Here is a 12,588-nt window from a genome sequence, read left to right as displayed (position 1 = left end):
CCTCTGATGCATGTTCTTGTCCATCTCTTAAAATACTCACCTTCACAACCCTCACCTCTCAGCAGACCTCTGTCCTCTCATTGCCCTTGCCAGTCATGCCCAGGTTGCTATAACCAGATCACACACTTAAATGGGGGATTTTGTACAGAGGTAAGTTACCTACTAACACAGTAAAAGTTTGGTCATGAGAAAAAATAGGGCCATGATGCAGGAGACGAACAATGCACAGTGGTACTAATGCAGGAGAGGCTGTTGTTACCGTAAAGAGATTAACTGTATCAATCTCCACATTTGCACCACTGTAGAGAAGCCTCTCAGCCATGCACCTGGTTCATCCATGAAGGCTGCCCACATCACAGACAGCAGCTCCTATGAAGATGTTTCTCAGCAATGTTCAGCATTGATCACAAGACCCTCTACTCTTCTGCCCTGAAAATGCACTGCACACTGCAGCTTACTCAGAAAATAGTTAACTCTTTTGCTAGCAAAAGGCTTCATAAGACACGAACAAAAGACCTTCTGGACCTTTGGAACATTAGGAGAAAAAGCAACACATATATGTATGAGAAAAAACTTCTTTATAAGCAAAGTAGTGGGAAACACCTCCAGGTCTTCTAAAGACCCTGTAATCTGTGACAGGGCATCCAACAAGTCAGAGGTCTCAGCTTGCAGCATCTTGCAGAGAAATATTCATGACAGCTGGGGAGTCCAAAACCATAAGAATGTCAGAGCAGTCACAGTATGAAATGTCCACAGAGCCCCGTTTCTGGTCCTGACAGTAACTTGCAGCCGATGTTTAAGGAGATGTAAGAACATAGTACACAAAGTGTGACTTTTCCCTTTTGTATTTTCTGGCAATCAGTAATTAAGGTCTTTCAGAGTCTCAAGAAAGGCTTGATCCCAACACTACCTGGCTTTCAGGAGTGTGGTTTACCTCCAGCCTCTAAATGCCAACTCTTCTTTGTGCTATCAGCTATCTAATCTTGCTGCACGGGATGTAGCTCTGGATCATCTGTCATTCTTGCTGCCCATGTGTGTACATTTTGTAATTTTGCACCCCACATGAGCCAGAACCACATGTATGCATAATATGGATTCTCAAAATTCTGTAGAAATATTTTATGTTGCATCTTTTATTCTCTTCCTGCTGGTTGAATCCAGCACTATGCAGCCCAGAAGTCCAGCCGTGCCTAGTTACAAAGAACTTCCCGTTTGCCACTTAGTCTTAGTGTTGGACAGAGGCACTTTATGGTGGCACATTCCCCTGTCACATATCATCATTATCTACCAAGTGGGTTAGCAAAGTATAATAGAGAACAAATTAGCGAAGAGCAAAGTCTACATGCGGGAGTTCTCAAGTTGGCAGGCCACTGCAGCAAGCTCTTTCCACAGCCCAAGGCAAGTGGCTTTTGATGTAATGGGGGTCTTTCCTTGCCATCCCATCCCTCTGATCCCCACCACTGCACCCCTATGCCTACTTCAGGTTGACTCATCTCCAGAGGCAGGACTACCTGATTGCATGCATCTTTCTCATTACGGTCAGCTACTCACCAGTTCCCTCTTTATATGCCTGACTGCAAAGACCACAAAGTACATGAAGGCTTTCACCATACAAGGAGGCCGAATTTTAAGAAGGCACCCATTCGCAGGAACACTGGAGTTGCAGGAACGATACCAGGGGGCCCATGACATCCTGTACTTTCTAGAGCACTGTGCAAGACATGCACAGGTTTCCCGAAAACTTGTGGGAGCAACACTTCACAGCTGACCGGAACATAGAGCACTTATAGGCAATCTGTGCTCATGGGGAAGGTAGTGAAATGAAACCTATGGACACCGAATGAAGAACAAAATGTACTCTATGTGCACTACTCACACAACCAGACATTGCTCCAGCACACGTGTGGAACTGAAAGTGTAGATAAACCTTGGAGGGCAATCTCATGTTGGAAAACAATTCAGCCCTTGCACCCCCCATTCAGCCCATGATGAACCTTGTGCTTTGCACTCTGGCTCATAAAGTTGTAGACCTCAGGTTTTCTAGGTGAGAGAGGTAGCCATAAGGTACCCAGAATTCACTGTATAAAGAGCATCCCATTCCTAGTCAAGTAATAGGAAAACTCACTTGTGAAAAAAGACCCTGCGACTGTGTTTACTTAGGCAACATCTCTGTGCAAGTATTCATTGATCTGTTGTCCCCGGGGGCCGTGCCAGATTGCATGTCGCCTGCCCTGTTCCGGAAGAATTGCCACACATCAAGAGGCTTCAACTTGCTTCCTCTTTACAAATTTGATTTTGATATGATTGCTGCTCGCTTGACAACAAAAAGCTCACCCTGGCTGAAATGATTCAGTTTTCAACTAGAGCGAGTCAGCAATGCTGTGAAATTATATGAGAGGAAAGCACCTGAGAACATTTAGATTTTCCTTCTGGAAATACATCCTGGAAGAAACCAAGCCAAAAAGCCATTATAATCACTCATGGCTTGAGTTTAATGTGGCCTGCTGAGGTATAGTTTCAGATGTTTCTGCAGTCCCTAGGATATAGGAATTTGGGAATCCTGGCTCAAATTACTAATTATGACATTCTGCAGGACATCTACTGCAACTAACATTAGGTGCATATTTTTCTTCTAACAAATTCAACAAGGAATTTTTCCATGTTGTGGGATGTTTCCAAGATACATTTCTTCAAACTTGTCGGATGTAGGAAGCATTTCCCTTCAATAGCCTCAGTCATCACTGCACTCCACATAAAAATACTGAGAACCACGACACAGTAGTTTATGTGAATGGCAGGCACATCAATATTGCCCTAAATAAGATGTAGAACTCTTGTTGTCTAGGCTGGGTGGTAGCATGACCTGCTCAACATAACAAGGTATCAAGGCAGAACACTGTTTTTTTAACAAAAATTGTACACCAAGTTTCTTATATAACATTTATTTTCAGCAGCTGGAGTTGGAGGAATATACTGTCCTATTCCTGCTGGTAAGGTTATGAATATCAAAATCAGTGGCTGTGCATCCATCCAAGTCTAACCACATTACGAACTTCAGTGGAGCAGGAAAGGCAGCTGCAGCAGTGGACACAGTGCAATTTTTTTGCATCAGTCTTTCACTTACCTCTCCTTTCAGCCCTGGCTCCTCATTCTTTTGTTTCCTTGGTGGGTTTTTTGTTTGTTGGTTTTTTTGTTTGTTTGTTTGACTGGGGTTTTTTTGTTTGCTTTTAATAGACTGTTCTCTCCACTTTGTCAAGTTTGAATACATGATATGAAATTAATGTTTTCTAATGGGTGGTCTTATACTTTTTTGGTCTGCCTTCAGTCTTCTTTTGGGAAAATTGAATTAACACTTCCAACAAAAAGAACTCATGTATCATTTTTTTTGTCTGGCTTCAGAAATAACAGTTCCCTTCCCCATCTGTGATCCACAGTAAATATTCATTTTATCATATATCCAGAGGTTTTATCATGTATCCAGCAGCACTAGAGACTGGAACAGCTTGAAATATTTCCCTACTTGAATATTAAAGAAAAACATATTTTACGCAGTAAATGGCTCTAGTTTTATAAATAAATAAATAAATAAATGTCTAGGTTTCATGTTTTTACAGATCTTTTTAATTCTACAGGGTTAGCCGTGTTCAGTTAGAGTACATTTTGCTTCCTCAGTTCATGCAGCATATCTAAGTATCTACCAAAAAAGACAGCTGGTACCCATCTGTTTGTTCCCAACGACACTTACACTGCTAACTTTACCTCCTTTTTTAGCTGCTTATTGCCTCCTTTCACATATCACATGCTGTTCACTTCAAGGATGCCGTCTTTAAATATGCCTCAGATGCATCAGTTCTTAAAAATAATTCTCAACAGTGGTGAAATAAATAAGTTTCAGTCCATCAGTTTAAGTCCCAACACACCAGCACAGACTTGAGGTGGAAAATAAGCCCATTCATGTGTGCCTATTTACTCACACAACCTTATGCAAAAAGGTTAAATAGACATGATCCAAACTGAGGCATTTGGTCCAAACAACCTCAGATCTGTGCACTGAAAAAATCTGACCTGTTTCAGGACTACCCATTTCAGCACTGCACCAGCCAAAGGTGATGGTGGGGGGAACAACTCAGTCAACCATGGCCAAACCAGTTTGCTCAAGTTCAGTTCTTGAAGAATTCAGATATATTTTCTCAATGGCGAAGAGTCTAGGTCTCCAGGAGGGTTCATTTAGGCAGCATTTTGATTTCCCTGAGATATCTTTTAAGTATCATAAGTAAGCTTAACATAATTTTTCTTGCAATAAAAAAGCAATATAAAACTATAATAAGTAAAGCAATATAAAAAGCACAATGTAACTAAGTGAAAAGCTACTGACATTTTCACTTGCACTATTTTAAAATTAACTTGTGAAATTATACACTCACAGTTCTACAGTACTTGAGAAATAACAGGCATGCTAGTTCCTAGACCTGGAGATCAGACACTTAGAGAGAAAACTACAAGATCATTGTACTTCAAAGGGAGCCCTTTGCTAAATGATATCAAAATGGACTACAAACCATTTGTTTCAAATCTCGAAGCAGTCAAACTACTGATGGATTCTGCTAAAATCAGAAAGGGTTTGTCAGTGTTTGGGTGCCATAGTAGGCTATGAGCAGCACATCAAGTCAGGATGTCAAGAGCTCACTTGCTCTCCTGAGTAAAATTAAACACTGTGCTTTTCCAAGCTGGATGGATGAGGCACTCAAATCATACTCAGCTGAAGTAGGCTGAAACTTTTAAGGGTAGTGAAGTGAGAATTTTAATCCCTTAAGAGATGAAGACACCAAAATGTATTCCTAACACATCTAAATGGTAACACTTGAACAAAACCTTTGGAGGTTTTGGGGGTTTTTCGGACATGACAGAAAGAATAATCTAAAGGAGAAGTTAAGAGAATATCTCCAGTCTCACCCAATGTTTAGAGGCTGTTCCCTTCTAGCTCCTGTGGGCAGTGTTGTTCCACGAATCTCAGACAAGTATGAAGGGGAAATAACAAGGTGCCACAAGGAGTTTTTGCGGTTACCAGCTCTCTCTCTTGAAACTTCCTGCCACAATATATCTTAAAAACATATAGTAAGAAGATGGCTACATTCCACCAATATACAAAGACTGCACATTAAAATCTTGCCATACTTCTACTGGAAAACAATTGTTCCCTTCTCTCCACTGCTAGGAGTTTATCTGAACTAATCATCAAAGCAGCCATACAGCAGTGACCTTGAAGGTCCTTCCAGGAAAAGTCTCCCCACTTTAGGAAAACCACAATAGAAATCCCAAGTGCTAGAATTAATCAAACTGCTTTTTAACTGTGGGTGAATGAAATTTTGGGTTCCCTGGAGTTCTTTTTTAAAGCAGTCTTACACGTTAAAATCTTATGAATCTGAGAAGGGATACAGTCATCATTAAAAGTTTCCCAGATGAGATTCACAGCGTCTTACTATGAAATAGCAAAGAAACTTTCTTCCCCTGAGATGTGAACCTCTCTATACTGTCAGGCTATCTTAACGTGCTCATTCAAAAAAGGGGGAAAAAAAAGGAAATTTGCCTCGTGCAGACTGGTATTTGACATTGCAAGTCATGTTGCAAGAAGATGAATGTCCATCAGTGTTACTCCCCTGACAAAGACACACTTTAGTTTTTTATCTCTGACCCATTACAGCCATCAAAAAATATTTCCTGCCCCTGCCTCTGCAAACTTCAGATTTCTGAGCATCTCCCAATCTAGTCCCATTGCACAAAATTCCCACAAGAAGCTATCCTGTGTGCCAGCAAGCACTCAGCATCCATGCTGAGATAATAGCTCAGCCCAGACCTTACAGGAAAGAAACTCAATGTACTTTTCTGATGGTCACATCTTCACACGAATGGTGTTTCGTGGGGTGAGATTAGAACTTGCAAAATGCACTTGCTTAATAGCACCATTTTTCAAATCCAAAAGGAACTTCTAGGCCTCTGTATTTGGTGTGTGAGAAACGTCAGCACAGACAACACTTTCCAGAATAAGTAGTGAAGACGGCTATTACAAAATGCATTAGTCAAGCCTTAGAGTTACCTCAATCAACTTTAAACCAAGTCACGTATGTGAAATTACAACATTTGCTGATACACTGTTTGCAAACAGATGGCCAATTTAGAAATAAGATTTGGATTTTGCCTGTTCAAAACCTCTTAGAATCATAGAATTGTTTAGGCAGGAAAAGACTCTTAAAGCTTTTCAATCAATCCAGTAACCATTGAGTCCATAAACCTAACACTGCCAAGTCCACCACTAAACCCTCTATACTGCTGATGCTGAGAAAATGCCCCTGCTGCAGTTTTCCAGGAAGTGTTCTCCTGTTTCTGCAGCACTTATGTCTTCTGGGATTTGCAAGGTGCCTGCTGAGACAGTGCTGCATGTAAACATTCAGCCTCCAGCTGGTATGTCTTTGACCTGGATTTGGAAGAGTGATCACAATTTAAAACTCATCAATCCACATTAAATCAAGCATTTCAACATTTGCATTATCTTGTTCCTCTGGTCTGTTTCTTGCAGGCTGGTATTCAATGTACAGAGTATCAAAACCTACACACACAAGAGGGAAATGTATTCTGCAATCTTATCCTTTCATGCAAATACTCCTTTGCTTGCATATTAGTCCAAAGCTGTTTGACTGTAAGTGGAGTGTCTGCCCATCTGGGGACAGTTTGCACTAGGATACATGCAAAGTTATACGGTGCAGTGCAGAAACACAATCCCAGTACACATAAGTCACATTTTGCTAGAAGTAGCAATAGCTGCTTTCATTAAAAGAATCTCCAGTGTGCTGCCTCAATCCATAACATTGCAAAATAAACACTGTTTTTTGGTAGAAACAGAAGTCCAATAGCTAGTTAAGGAAGGAAGGAAGGAAAGTCAGACAGTAGAAAAAAAGGAGCTGAGAAAAGCAGAAGGGAATGGGAACAATAACACTTCTTCAAATACGACTGAATTTACAGTTGCTGCAAAAATACAACTGTCTTAAACTTCTGAGAAGTTAACAAGTCCTTCAGGACCTAAAGGCATGGTTTGCAGAGGGAAGAAAGCTGCATCTCCTGTAGCAGATGCAGCCAGGTGTGGGAAGATCCTGAATAACAGGTCTCACCCAGCAGTGAGATCTGCTGATGGGAATTTCGCCCAGCTGGTGGCAGCCAGCTTGGCAAGCCCCAGGGTGCAGCATCAGGTGCAAAGCCTCCCCAGACACTGTATCCTCCAGCTGTGGGGCACAGCTGTGGGGTAGCACCCAAACCCCAGTTCCACTGGCATGCAGTCCCTGACATATCTACTCCTTCTCTTAGGAGTGTCAAGAGAGGTCTTGTATATTTGGCCTTGCCACGCAAACATCTCACAGATACTAGCAAATCACATCTTCCTCCTCGCAGTGCTATTTTCCCAAAGGAATGGGAAGACCTAAGAATCATTTTAGCAGGAATGAGAACACCATGCTCTTTATGACTAGAAACAAAACTGAAGCTAAAAGGGTTGGTACTGTTTACAGAAATGGGGCAAAAAGGGAACAACAACTTCACTTTGTTCATTTTTGTTGCCTCTTGCTCTTCTTCCTACCCTCCACGGTGGAGCTGACAGGGAAACAGGCATGGGCCTCACTAAGGCCAGCCCTCAGGGTCACCAGAGGGTCTCTCACCCCAGCCTAAGCCACCCACTGTGGCAGTCCCACATAAGGAGACCACAAAAACACACTGGTCTAAGAGTACTTTACCACCTTCCACAAAGAGGGCCAGCAAACATCCAGATGGGCTTACTGGGCTGGCCAGCCCTTCCCCCCAGCAGTGGCTACAAAGAGTCTGGTGACGGAGGTTTGTCTGCCTTGCAGGAACAGAAATGAGCAGATCCAGGCACAGGAATGTCTGGGAGAGCCGTCTGCTCCCTTACCTTGGTGCATACAGGAAGTCACAGATGTGTTTGGAAGTATCTGCAGTGAAATCACTGGCTGTATTATGGTCAGGGGGTACATAAAAATCAGAGAGCAGAAGATGTCGTTCATCACCAGTAGAAGGCAGCTCTCTGTTGCTCATCTTCTCACAGTTCACCCAAATCAACCTGAATTAACTTTCATTGTCCTGAGGCATTCAGAGTATGGTTGACTTTAGAGAGCAACAGAGGTTTCCAGACTGCTTCCAGTTTACACTCTGTCCAAGTTCCTGTAGAATCTAGATTCAAAGACTTCACTTCCACACAATTTTCTTACTGGGAAAAACCCATAAAGGAACACTTTTACTGTTAGTAAGGAACCCATAAAGGAACACTTGTACTGGCTTTCTAGACCCTCCACTCCGACTGACCTTTTAAAAACAAATAATCTGCTCCAGTGAATCTCAGCTGCAAACTGATCCCAGGGGATCAATATATTGGAGTGGTTTCAGTTAAGAACCCAAATTGTGAGATATTCTCTGCAATGGCATGAAAAACAGTCCTGAATAATGCTCTTTTTCATTCTTAAACATATGTGCATGTGCCACAAGGAACACAAGGAGTTCTGCTCCTTTTGCCTCTATGCTGTGGCATGAGGGGTTGTGCCCAACTCCCATGCCATCGGTGATGCAATTATCCCCTTTTTAAAAGCTCCCAAATGGAATTTGTGGGAAAATCTATTTTCTACTGTCTTCACAAAATAAATATCAAGGTATGCATCTTTAGGCAGAAGACACATGTTCAAAGGCAGTGAATACCTGAGAAACAGGTAAGCGAGATCAGGGCCCCATGATAGGCACTGGTGTTACAACATAGCACTATCACCCTTCTTCCTCATTTTCAGCCTAAAACTCCCTTTGTTCTACTGTGCACATTTTTCCTTAGAAAACAACCAGCTCTAATTAATAGTTATCTGCCACTAGCTCTCTTGTCCATCAGTGAGCTGAAGACACAGCCTGCTGAACTTCAAGGACTGGCTCGCAGCTTGTGTTCAGTCCATCTGAGGAACTTGGCAGTCTCTGAGTTGTTTATGCTTTCCCCCTTCTGTCACAACTTTCAGTTGTTTTAACAAGAATCATCATTTCGAGGCACCTACCCGAATTAGGGGTGACTGGCACTTGTTTGTCCCCAAGTCTGCAGCTGAGATCTGTGGGTGCCTGAAATCAACAAAGGTGTCTCACGTGGGGCAGACGGCAAGGCACGGTGCAGCTCAAGGAGCGAAAACTTTGGCCAGCTGGACAGAACATCACTTCAGTGCTTCATATATAAAAAATCACAGGGGTCTTATGCCTCTTCCATCTCAGCCTTTTACTCTTTAATCGGAAAATTAATTTGCCATTTACTTGATACCTCTCATGGGCAGAAGTGCTAGTCTTGTGAAATAGAGGTACTCTGATCAGGGAAGGAGAGAGGTAAATTTTGGCTGAGGTCTGTTTGACTGAGACAGAGTATTTTGTTTAATTGATACACCCTCCAATACCTAATCAATGCCATAAAATTTATAAAACATTTTCTCTCACCCAGCACTTAGGTTTTTATACGTATACCCAACCCCTCAAAAATGTAAATGCAGCCTGATACAACACATTTCCTTTGGAGACAAACTTTCTGAGCTGGACCACGAGAGAAGCTGTCCATTCAAAATGCACTGCATATAGGGACGACAAATGTAGCAACATGAAAATATCTTTAGAATTCAAATTACAGTTAACATAATGATATCCTGGTGGTTATTACAGCAAGCAATATTATAGTTATTAGAAAATAAGAAATTAGTTTTGACCAAATACTTCAATGTCTTAATTTGAGTTTTCCTGAAACAAAACGCTCTTTAAATTTTCTTCCATAAAAAAATTAACTTTTTGTTTCTTATTTCAAGTTAGGATAATAGAAAAAAATGCTTCTAATGTTACCCCTCCCTCAGCAGGAATTTCATCAGTATTTTTGAACTGTACTAAATTGATATAATTTATGAAAAAAACAAGTACTTCAGATGATATCAATATATACATAAGGCTCCAAACTAATTAATGAAGATAAAGACAGTTTTTAAACACTCTCATGAGGATCATCTGTTGTAGAGTGAATACAGCTCTTGAAGTCTATAAATGTAAGTAAATGCTGAGCAGTAGGTGTCTGGATTAAGTTAGGAACATTAAATACTGGTATTTTCCAAATGTTCCGTATTTTTTTAAAAATCCTTTGTTAAAAGGTTTGCATTACAACATTTACTGGTTAGGTTACATATGGTAGTACACAAACACACACAACAGATGACAAACCCTGCACTGAGGAGTTCAGCATCATGGCAAACATGCTAAAACCCCTGATGGGATTCAGGTACCTAAACCCAAGCATGCAGTTCTTGTCCAGACACCTCTACCTCCCTGGGAACCCCAACATTTCTTCTCCAGCAGCTCGAAGCCAATCAGAATACCAAAGGGCATCCAATTTTTAGGGACTCTGAGTAATCACACTGCAAATATCCCTACCTTGGGTAATCCCTAGAAAGTGCTAGGAGCAAACCTAGAATTCATTTCCTTGCTCCTTACTGCACAATACCACGCAGTACAGGCAAATTTATCCTCTATCTTCACTTCGTCTTGTCAGTTCTAACACCTGAGTTTGTACACTGGTACCAGCAAGGAGTTTCTCCCCAGATGGAGAGAGGATGGCCTACTGCCTTCCTGGCTTGTCATTTGTAATCCACTGCCATCTCGGGTCTCTGATTTCATGAGCAGAACTATTGATCCTTCGCACACCACACCTGTTCATGGAGCAGATGCTCACCCGACATGTGTTACAAGGCCCTTTTAAGGCAAGGTGACACCAATGAGCCTTTGTCTCAATTTTGTAAAATGCAGCTTTTTAACAGCTGATTTCCACGTTCTGCCATCTCAGCACTGGGGACTGAACCAAGAACAATGTTAGCCACTCTAAGCTGTGCCATCCTTGCTCTGAATTACCAATTACCAATTTACCAATTACCTGGATTACCAATTTACCAAAGCCCTTCATCTTAAACATGTGAAGAACTCTACTGCAACCTGATTGCTGGCTTCTGTGACTGGCAGTGGCCATGAGTTTCTGTACCTCACCAAACATGAGTTTACATGATGCCACGGAACAGCTGCGTGACGTGAAATCAATCACTTCATAAAAATCCCTCGTGTTTTCTCTAGTAAAACTGAGATCCGTCCCACTGGCACATTTTGAAAAGCACTAGAAAAATGTTTTTATCTGAATGGCAGATAATAGATGAATTCATGCTTAACTTTCATTATTCCATTTTTAAAAAATTAGTTTAAGAAACCTATCATAGCAGCACAGTAATGATAATTGCAGTTTAATTACCCATAACTGATTCTTTATGCCCTGAAATAATTTATTCTCCTTTTGAACTTGTCTCTGATATCCATTAGAGTCATTACAACTGTGAGTCTATAATTACATACTTTGCATTTTAACATTCTATGCCAGTTTGTGCTCTCTTCTTATCTTTCAGCTAATTTCATTACCAAAACATCGAGAAAATTTCCATTTGAATTTTCCAGAAGTTCTTGCAATTTGATTGAGGTAGGTCTAGCACTTAATGAAGCCCAGAGAGACAGTTCTTAGGAAAGAGCTTCTGTACGTGCCCACCAGTCTGGCTTTGCCAGCTGCTCTGCTCTATGTAGGCTGCACCATGATAGGATCCTTCGGTAGGAAGTCTGCCTTCAGGTTTGGAATTACACTTAGGCAACAGGTGGAGGTTAGGACACAACTAAGTCCTTGGGAGAACAGAGGTTAGATTGTGTCCATCGTGTTTGAAGATAAAACAAATGCTTAACCCTGCAGTGGAGTTGAAAAAGCTGTTGAAAAGGCTTTTCTAGGAGGACCCAGGTCCACTTTCTGCCTGGTGGCACCACAGTAGAAGACAAGGAGTTTCCAAAAGCCAGGACTTCTCCTTGTTGCAAGTAGGCATGCTCTATGCCAACTAACATGTATCCTTAGCAGTGGTAGGAAATTTGGTAATATCACTGCAATAAAACAGAAGAGGGAAATGTGCATTCCCTCTTCACTTCTGCTCTCCCACAGATCTTGCCTTGCTAAAGGCTAATGGCTTCCTGTCTGAATTGCCAAAGTTTAGTCAGCATCAGCATCTGGCCCAGAAATGTGACCCTGTGGATCACACTCTATTGCCTTCATCAAGCATCAGGGAGACACCCATACCCGAAGGGGCCAAGATATTTTAATGGTTGAGTTGAAGGATCTTAAACTAAAACCTGCTTTCTTACTATCTCTCTGACTCACTAAAAGCTCCTAAACACACCATTTACTCTCTTCTGTCTTTCAGCTTTACCTGTTTCCAAGACTAGAGTCTTGCTAACTATACTGATGGGACTCTATCAAAAATTTTCTGTAACCTCCTGGTGACAAGAGCTGATACAAACAGCATTTTACAATCCCTTTGCTCCAACAATTGTTTGAGAGCCAAAAAAGTATTTTTTCCATGGGTAATATGCCTGGGCAAATTGCTTGGGAGATGCAAATAGTAAAATAAAATGGAAGTGCAGTAATGCCTTTTAAGGGACAAATTATGCTGAGTGACAACATGA

The sequence above is a fragment of the Empidonax traillii genome, unplaced genomic scaffold (genome assembly GCF_003031625.1).
Source record: "Empidonax traillii isolate 1590-97213 ecotype Southwest subspecies unplaced genomic scaffold, ASM303162v1 scaffold1183:size177227, whole genome shotgun sequence".
Classification (NCBI taxonomy): domain Eukaryota; kingdom Metazoa; phylum Chordata; class Aves; order Passeriformes; family Tyrannidae; genus Empidonax; species Empidonax traillii.
This window is presented reverse-complemented; position numbering follows the sequence as displayed.